We start from the raw sequence: 10,255 nt of genomic DNA on the forward strand, positions 1-10,255 counted from the left end.
TCCTCTAATTAGACTAATGGGGTATTTATAGTGAAAATTAGGGAGGATGCATTAGGGTTAACTAAGGGCTAAACTAGTAATTACACTTTTTAAGTTGAGCAAGGAGGACCCGGTATTTTTCGAGAGAAGGGCTTCTCTTTTCGTAGCTTGAAGAAGACAATCCGTGCTGTGAAGAAATCCGGGCGGAATAGGGTCGGGACGGGCGGATTGCACCGTTGGAATCCGAGCGGATTATGGGGAATCCGGGCGGATTGTTGAGGGGGAATCCGAGCGGATTCAGGCAAGGACGCTCGGATTGTGCTGGGGCTGGACGGACGGATTGTTGACAATCCGCTCGGATTGTCAGTCAGCATAGTAACTTCTTCTTTTCTTCCCTTTTCTTCATAAATTCCTTGGGGATTTCCTTGGGGACTCAAGGATCTTTCCTCAACATTGCTCTTCTACTATGATATGTACAAAGGCCTTCTAATCTTGTCTCTCCTTGATGCTTGGTCATTGAATTCGATCAATTTAGTCTCGTTTTGCCATGAAAATGCAAGATTCTTATGTTGGGGTTGGTGTCCTTAACAGTTAGTGCAAGGACTTATAAATCTCTAAAAGGATCAAAGGGCATACTTTTGGTATTATTATCAGTTGGTCCACGTTTATCAATAACGGTTGGCTTGCTAGATAAGTTTGACGTTATTGTCATACAGATGGCGGTGATCAACTGGTCCCTAAAAGTCACACCTATAGGATACGTTTGAGAGATGTGACGGTATGAAAATGCAGTCATATAGATGCCAAATTTGACTAACCAGTTAGTCTGAGTTATTTGACTAATAATTAGTCAAAATGTGATGTTGAGATATTTTATTTAATACGGATTAAATAATAATGGCTAAGACGAATTAAGCGGTTAATTCGTAAAATTGAATATAAGCGTTTTATATTTAATTAAATGTATATTGAATATAATTATACAATACTGTTTTGTCGGACATGTATTAATAATTCAACTAATCCGTATTATTAGTTGATGCTTTAATATCCGATAACCGATGACAGTTTATAATGAAACCGCGTCATATACATTTAGAATTTAACGAACCGGACCACGAGTTAAAACCAAGAGGAAGTGGAAGCCCACTTCCCCTTGTGGGCTTCGGTTTTGCCGAGTGAGAGGGAACAAAAGGGAGGGTTTCTCCTCCCTTCTAACCTAATCATTCATTTGTAAAAATTCTAGGGTTTTGGGAATTGTGCCTCTCGAAACTCGGATCTCTCATCCAACACAAACTCACAAAACAATCCCCTCAATATTGCAAGGCAATTAGGGGATTCTCTCTAGCACAAGGGCATTTCTCGGACCATCTTGGGTGCATCATTTAGGAGGAGGTCTACTTTGATCTCTCATTGCCTTTTGCACTAGGACCGAAGGTTATTTCTATATCTTTATCGTTTCATCATGTTTTTCGTTTTATGACTATAATCACATGTAAATTTTGCGTTATAATCCTTAATTAGAAGGGTAGTATACGGATATTACCCCACATCTTACTCCTTTCCTACCAAGGGATCAAAATCTCAAAGAATATGCAAAACAAAGAACTAAAGATAAGAAATGACCCAAATAAGCACTAAAAAGCATGGAAACAAGGCTAATTCGGGGGCTAAATATGCGCCAATTATGGTCACATCACACTCACACTCCGACCTCCATTCTTTCCCCAGCCACGAGATCCCCCCGAGAAACCAGCTCCACCAGAAAAAGCCTTTGCATGGTTGAAGTTCCCTTTCTTGTTGGCCGACTGACTATTACTTCCACTGTCAGCCTTCCTCTTTTCAGCAGCAGTCCTCTCATCGATCTCTCTTGAGAGATCTACCATTCTCTCAGCTTGGCCCGCTCGTAGGTACACTTCCTTAAGGTCAGTAGCAACCCCAGCTGGCATACGACTCACGATCTTGGCAGATAAACCCCTCTCAAAACGGAGAGCCAAACCCCTCTGACCTAGCTGCATGTCCTCAACATAACGCGATAGCTCTAGGAACTGATGATAGTAGTCAGTGACTGTCATCTCCTCAGACATGGTGAAGGAATCAAACTCAGATCTCATCTTGTGTCGAATATGCTCCGGCACAAACTGCTCTCTCATATCGCTCTTCAACCCAGACCAAGGAATAACTCCCATACCCTCAGCCTGGTAATAAGCTCAAGCATCTTCCTTGACGTTTTGCCACCAAACAGCAGCTTCACCTCTCAGGTAGCATACTACCTGCTCAACGATCATGTCTTCGGGGCACTTAACCATTTCCATGAGAGCTTCAATATCACGGTGCCACTTCTCGAGCAGCTTTGGTTCACCTACCCCTTCATATGTGGGAGGGTTGAAGCGAGCAATGATGATGCTGAGCTGAGTAGCATCCATCGGCTTCTCATTCCCCTTTACCACATTTCAGAGAGCTTCAAGGAGAGCCTCTTTGTGACACCCTAGCCTATCGCGGCAAAGTAAACACGTAATTCTAGAATAAAACTGCATGGATATGTTTGTAATAGGTTCAATTGAGTAAAAACCTGTAATTTTAAAACCTGAACCTGTTATAAAGATATCCAAATTGGAAGGTGTCAAACATACAAGGTCTAACTAGAAGAGTCATAACATAACCATCGCTAAAGTCGCGAATAGCAAATTATACAACCAAATGTAAAGAGGGAGACATATGTCCCTAAAATGTATGTAACATAAAAAGTATTTAAGGGTCACAATAAAATAAAGCCAATCTAGGTTCCAAGGTTACTTTGCTCGCTAGCTCGTCCATGTACCCAATATATGCATCACCTACCTGTCATTCGCATTTTATACAAATACGAAAGCCACAGTCAGTGGGGAGTAACTCCGAGTTCTCCCAGCCACGAAATGTCATAATTAATATAACATGTATACATAATAATATGAATACGAATCACACAATGCCTTAGCATATAGATGCTAGACAATCGTGCTTATCATGTGAACAACAATATAACACCACATAGTCCTAGCATGTGAATACTAGACCGACTCATACTACACTATCATGTGAATCACATAACATCCAGGAATCCAAACTCTATCAACCATAGCCGGCTTGCATCTCACCTTCTATGATTCATAGAATCATCAAACAGGAAAGGGCAATATATCAAAGACAGGCATAAGTTCTTAGTACGGTCAATAGTCACTCTGTAACTCGAGTCTATACCACGAGGTAGGGAAGGTAATCGAACCGGTATCTTGGCTCAGCGGTTCTATCAAAACATGGCCAAGACACAACACAACCCTAGCCTAAAATCTGCGCAGACTTAGACATGCGGATACACACCACCGCACCCAAGACCCACAATTTTATAAAACCATGTGAGTACCCTAAGGAGTCCACCAAAGGGTTGGCTAGTACTTAAGCTGACCACTTACTCTCAAAATAAGTAACGAGGTCATGCCCCAACTTGGATATAAACCCACCAAGTCAGGAACACAGAGGCTATTAAGCAGTGAACATACACTCGTCAAAGACTATAATGACCTATCTATGATGAAGGCCGAAATACTCACCTAGGACCTAGTCCCAGCTAGTCCCAGCTTGAATACTTTAGCCCTCACCACACAAGACAAGTAGGATACCCAATTAACCATAAGAGGGCAAAGAATCCAACTTACCAACATAAATGCTAACATTCTATCATGTGAAAGGCTATATAAATGTCTATTCAGCAGACAATCCAACCATATCCTCAATGTCATCAATAACCAAATTATAGCTAACCATCAATATCATAGTCCATGAGAATAAACTACAATGGCTAAAGGCAAACAAGACTCAAGCATAAGGCATCCAAAGCATCCAACAACCAACATGTGAAATGATAATTACAAATATCAAGGCATAACATAAAACCTCCAATAACAACCAATCTTACCTCAAAGACAAACCCTCGACCCGAGTCCCGCGACGGGTCATCGGTCAAATCGAGGCTGACTGGTTTAAACCTAGTTTGACCAAACTCGTTCGGTCAATCTGGCCCAGCTCAGAGTCTTTGCCTACTTTGGCCCAAACCATAAAATTTATCACAATATAATTCTCATGATATTTCTAATTTCTATCATGTGAAAAAAACGAAAGTAACACATTATCAATCACCTAAACACTTAACAAACAACAGGCACAACATCAACTACTAATGTGACATTAATTCGTCGAGTAACTCGGAATAGTTACCTTACGCTAGCAAAGAGACAAGTAATAACTTGAGAAAGCTTCTAAAACCCAAAATTACTCTTCCTCTTCAACCACTTATGAGCCACCTAAAATAATTATGTGAAAGGACGATATTAACGAATTATCTTTATATAAAATATGAGACGGAAATTAATTTAATTATATTTTAAATAAACCAAACTAGCGTCAAAACAATTTATGGACACGGCTCAAAAGTTATTATGACAACCTCAAACTCGGCCTAACTACCAACTACACATGGCCTCAAACTCGTGACTTAGCTAGGCCTTTGCCAAAGCCATCGCTAAGCTACAGCCAAAGCCATCTGCCTGGCCATCGACTCGCCTAAAAGCAAGCCACAAAGAGTCCGACACGACCATCACCCGACTACCCATAGCCACCCTTCACCCTACTTCATAACCTGACCCAAAAATCAGTCCAAAACAGAACCCAAAAGATGCCTAAGTTCGACCCCAACTCCAGTCCTCAAATGCAAAGTGAAAACTCACGATGACAGCTCTCGTCCCCGCCCAAAAACAGTACCAATCGTCCCCTTAAGACTCCATTCTCGCGCCTAAAAACAGTCCTAGCCGAGCCAACTAAGTCAGCATTTAAAACGGTTTTAGAGCGGAAATCCACAAGTATAAAGCAACTCAAAAAAGACCTAAAGACTACGTAAATCGCCCCAACACGAGTCCAAATTAGTCCAAAACAAACCCTACATGTCAGTATACACCGTCTCAACTATAAAACACACCAATTATCACCCAAAACAATCCATACATGTCAGCATACACCGTCTTAAATATACCACTTACTAGCTAGCATCCCAAATGATCCCTAGAGGTCAGTATACACCGTCTCAATCATCTCCACATATCAGTATACACCGTCTCAACTATACAACTGACTAATTAACATCCATAAGGATCCCTATATATAATTATACACCGTCTTAATTATAAAACAGACTAACCAGCATTCGAAATAAACATATTTTACAAGTAATATCGAGTAATCTATAATTGTTACCTTTTTCCGATTGAACTAATCATTTATGACTAACAAATCTTCTACAAGACCGTCTATTTTAGTACATACAACCGTCTTATAATAAATAAAGCTGAAAATATAAATGGGTTTGTAAAAATACATGACGAAAATGAATTTTACTTACAACGGATTGACAGGAATGATGGGAGCAGCAATATGGAACGAAAATCATTGATAACGGATGACAAACGGAGTGGCAGGATCAATTTAAAATAAAAAAAAAATCAAAACAGAACGAAAAGAAGAAAAAGGAAGGGAGAAGAAGAATGCTGCGTGAGAAATGAGGGAGCAACTTGCCTGCCTGCTATTTATTATACGACGTTTCTTCGTCGTTAAGAAACTTCGATCGTTATTAAAACCGTTTGAGTTAAATTTAACCGATTTAAGTAAAAGTTTGATAATAAAACGGAATCAATAATAAATAAATTTAATGAGTGAAAATAAAATAAACTCAGCTAGTTAACGTAAATAATACAATATCAGCTTGAATCGGAATTATTACCGATTTTTACAAAACTAACGGATATTAATAAAAATTGCTAATTTAGTGAAATAAGCTCAAAATAGCTAATTGGACGGTTTTGTTCCCAAAATCCATCTCGGGTTCACTTAAAACAACTTTCATAAAGACTCGTAAAGAAACGGAAATTATTAAATAAATAAACTCGAACTAATTTCAATAAACTCGAACTAACTTTAAATAAACTTATTAATGATTATTAAAATTAACGTATCGAATTATGATGAAATTAATTAATTAGCTAAGCATATATATATAAATCGTTAAATGATGTAATTAAATTCAAAATAGCAATTAAAAGAATTTTATCCAACTTAATAAAATACGGGGTGTTACAATCACCCCATCTTTTAAAAAGTTTCGTCCTCGAAACTTGAAAGTATAAATGAAAGGTTATAAAAATAAAATTGGAATTGGGAATCGGTAACCAAAACATTTAAAAGGTCACTTATCGTAAGAATCAAAATTCTTTCAAGAACTTCAACTAAAATTTTCCGACAGAACCAGACTCTCATCAGAGGAACGGAAGTGTTCTCGTTGCGCATTCAAGAACATCACATTCCAAATCAAAGATAAGGTCAAAAGGCAAATCATTTGTATGAATCAAAAATCAAAATGCTTTCAAAAACATTTATAGAGAGTTTTCGAAAATATAAGTCTCCTCCATGGAACGAAATTGCCCTTGTCGTGCACACAAGAGCGCTAACTTTCCATGTCAAAGACAGATTTAAAATAAAAATCATTCGCCGATAAGCGCAGGGCAAGTTATTAGACGCCTTTAATAACGAGTCATAACATCCCATCAACGTTAAAACCAAATGAAAATGGCAATCCATTCAAATTTTTCTTTCGCAAAAGCCAAATGAAAATTAAGGGATTCATGGTTAAACTCAACAAAGAGTCAAGTTCGTGAAAATATAACATTAAATTTTGACAAAGAATCATAAACAAATCAAAGTTAGTTAGAATTTGAACAAAATTTAAAAGCAACTCGGGTTTAACAATCAAAATTTAGGATAAAGGAGTCGATGCTCAAAGATCAAAATGGGAACTAAATTAAATTTTCATTTTCAAACCTTTAAAATAGGTAAAGTTTTGTAGGAGTAACATATTTTTTTTTTTAAACAACGAATCGAAAATGATAGTTTGAATTGTTTAGAAATTGTACGAAAAGAAAAGTAACTTAGACATCAAAATACAAGATACGCTAAGAGAGTCCAAACTTAACCAACCAAAAGAGCTATGGTGAACTTTCCTAAGGGTAAGAGTCGAAGTTAGGTCAACAAGGATGTCAAAGGTAGAGTTTCACAAGATACGAGTGTCAAACTTAAAGGAGGAGCAAGATGAAGCGAGGAAAGGAGGTATGAACGGTAACGCTTATGATCAAGGAGAAAGGGAATTTAGACAACAAGGAAACTTAAGCAACATGTCAGGGTGTGAGACTAAAAGAGTCGAATCATAAAGATAACTAGTTACCAACCAGTAAGAGGTATTAGAATTAGGAAGGTACTCAAGACAAGGAAATAACGAGTAAACTTTTATACTTAAGAATCAAATCCAACCAAGGTATGAACGAAAGGGAGGAAAACGATTAATGATACGAAAGAGGATTTTTAAGGCTTAATCCATACGCTTCCTAAAACTTAAGGTTCTCTCTAACAAGGTCACGTCTATTAGGGTATTGTACCTTCATGACAAAACGACCAAATCCCAAAACAAGGGTCAAGGTAAAATAAACGCTCGCTTAAGGGGTAATAAATCGGTTAGATACTTCTTCCACCTATCTTATCACATATTAGGATTCCCCTGAAGCAAATCTACCACTCAAATATAAAACCATCTCTTTATCTCAAGCACTCGACACAACCTCAATGTTTTAAAAACCAAAGAATGAATTGATAAAGACTTCTCAACAAAGTTCTCAAGGAACAACTAACACCAAATCACATTCCCAAACTATACGGGATTGTTAACATCTAAAAATGGGTTTTCTTCCAAATTCAAATTCTAAACTTATCTCATGTTTACTCCTAAGGCGACGACGCTCAACCTACTAAGCTTTCAAATCCCAAACATAAACAACAAAGCTAAGTTCTATAACTTTAGTAACATAGGCAACTCATTCCTAACACAAAGAATCCACCAATTGATTATACTCGCTTTGTCAAGGAACTAGGTATAAGAATCATTAAGTATGTCTCATCACATTACCTAAGTCTTTCTAACATCACGACTTCTCAAAGCCAGGGTTAAGGGTCAGACACAAACAATCTCCTCAAAAGTCGAATTTTCCAACCCAGGTCAACATTCCTCACAAAAAAGAGTACTATCATATGGCGTTAAGGGAGGATAAGCAAGGAACAAAAGACAAGTTAGGAGTACAAGCTTAGCTTTTAAAGTAAAACAGAAGGGAGTTAAGAAGGAGGATAAGCACCATGAGATTAAGAATAGGGCGAGATACAAAAAGAACGAGAAACATCTTCAAGGAAGTAGAAGCATTCTTCAAAGGTTGTGTAACACCCCCATACTCCAAGTGCCTTACCAGGACCACTCAAATATAAGGATACTACCATCTCGGTTGCCCGAGGTACTGAATATCATAAGACAATAAAGAAACGTACTTTTAAAGTAATTATAGATTAAGTGATTACATGTTCAAACCAAAACTAATAAAAGGAATTACAAGGTTCTCATACGGTCTACAGCTAAAACTATCAAAGCTACTAGACTTCGTCCGACACAAATGGAAGACTTCTAACCGCCACGTGATGACTCATCCCGGCTATCCCATACGCGTCATATCACACACCGCTCAATAACCGCTCACCACCCCGAATGGATCACCACAGTTTTTAAAACATTTAAACGGGTCAGTACTAATCACACAATTCAATACATATATCAACAATAAGATAAAAGATGACTTAACCGTCACACACACACAACCAACCAATTCCAATCATCTCAATCATTGATATCCTTTGGACCGACTACCGCGATGGGGACCGCACTGCCGTTCCCACCTAAGCCCCGCTCATCATATCGAGCGATAACCCTGTCCATTAATGTGCACATCCCCTTCCGTGGCGGGTTCCACGAAGGGCGAAACTAGGGCGTGAAGCCACTCCCGCAAGTGACTCCACTCAGCCGAGAACGCATCTCGAGAACCATCAACAGCAATCACAACCACAAACACAATACAATCATCACATCAAACAACTAACTACAGCACATCACCAATATCCCATTATGGGACTAATACCGAGTAGGAAATCCTACTGAAAGCACTGTGATCAGACGGTATCAACAAATTTTGTATCAAAAAGTCTCTTCTACGAACCCTCCTCCTATCATATAACACATAGAGGCTACACATCACAAACTACACACAAAACCCTCAATCTCTAAATTAGGGTTTAACCAAACTTAACAAAACATTATAAAAATTATATTAAAAGCTTACCCTCGACGCAGGGAACTCAACGATACGAATAACGACAAGAACTGACCGTCTGAACTCCGGGAATGTTAAGGATGCGATTAGGAAGATGAACTGGTTGCTTTCTCTCTTAAACAGAGTTTTAGGTTTTGTAAAAGTGATTTAAAACAATGACGACTATGTTTAAATACCTTAATCGCATAATTAACAAAACCCGAGAAAACTCCCCGTAAAACCGGACACTCGATCGAGTACCCAAGGTACTCGATCGAGTACCCCCTTACTCGATCGAGTACCCAACAGGTCAGAAACTATTTTATCTCGCAACTTACCCTTACTCGACAGAGTAAGGGCTACCCGATAGAGTACCCCAAGACTTATAAATACGGAGTATTACAGGTTGAACAAATCTTCAATCCTCAGCAATAGGCACTAAAACTTGATCTTCTTAAAATATAAGTGTCCTTTCAATGGAACGGAGATACTCTTGGCGATCACTCAAGAATATCAATATTCCAATTCAAAGACATAAAAATACATTTTTACACCAACAAATGATAAAACTAATTATCAGACGTCTCCAATAACAAGCTTTAACACTAATTGACGTTAAAACCAGTGAAAAATATTAAAATATTTTCAAAACCTTTAGTTCAAAAATTTCTTTATAATAAGGGTAATAACTCCATTAGCTATAGATAAGCTCACGGTCATTGATCCAAGAACGCAACAATTATTAAATGACAATCAACAAACAGGTTAATACCTAACAAAGAGCAAACACAAAGAGACTACAACATAAGATCCTAAATCTACCCATCTTACCCATCTCTCAAGTTTATTATTTTAAGGTCAAGTTATTTATATTGGGGTGCACAAACGTGCGTCGGGAGCAAATATGCTCTGATACCAACTGTGATACCCTAGCCTATCGCGGCAAAGTAAACACGTAATTCTAGAATAAAACTGCATGGATATGTTTGTAATAGGTTCAATTGAGTAAAAACCTG

General features: G+C 38.1%; 1 long non-coding RNA gene across 1 annotated transcript; it reads right to left on the minus strand.

Annotated features, from left to right (window-relative positions):
- Window positions 1-2,554: 2,554 nt before the first annotated feature.
- On the minus strand, window positions 2,555-4,308 carry LOC141614856 (uncharacterized). Its single transcript, XR_012529415.1, has 2 exons — window positions 4,234-4,308; window positions 2,555-2,820 (listed from the first exon to the last, which is right to left on the minus strand). It is a non-coding gene; the product is annotated as an uncharacterized LOC141614856 (long non-coding RNA).
- Between the last annotated feature and the right edge of the window lie 5,947 nt (window positions 4,309-10,255).

Source organism: Silene latifolia, chromosome 11, assembly GCF_048544455.1.
Source record: "Silene latifolia isolate original U9 population chromosome 11, ASM4854445v1, whole genome shotgun sequence".
In the NCBI taxonomy this organism is placed as follows: Eukaryota; Viridiplantae; Streptophyta; class Magnoliopsida; order Caryophyllales; family Caryophyllaceae; genus Silene; species Silene latifolia.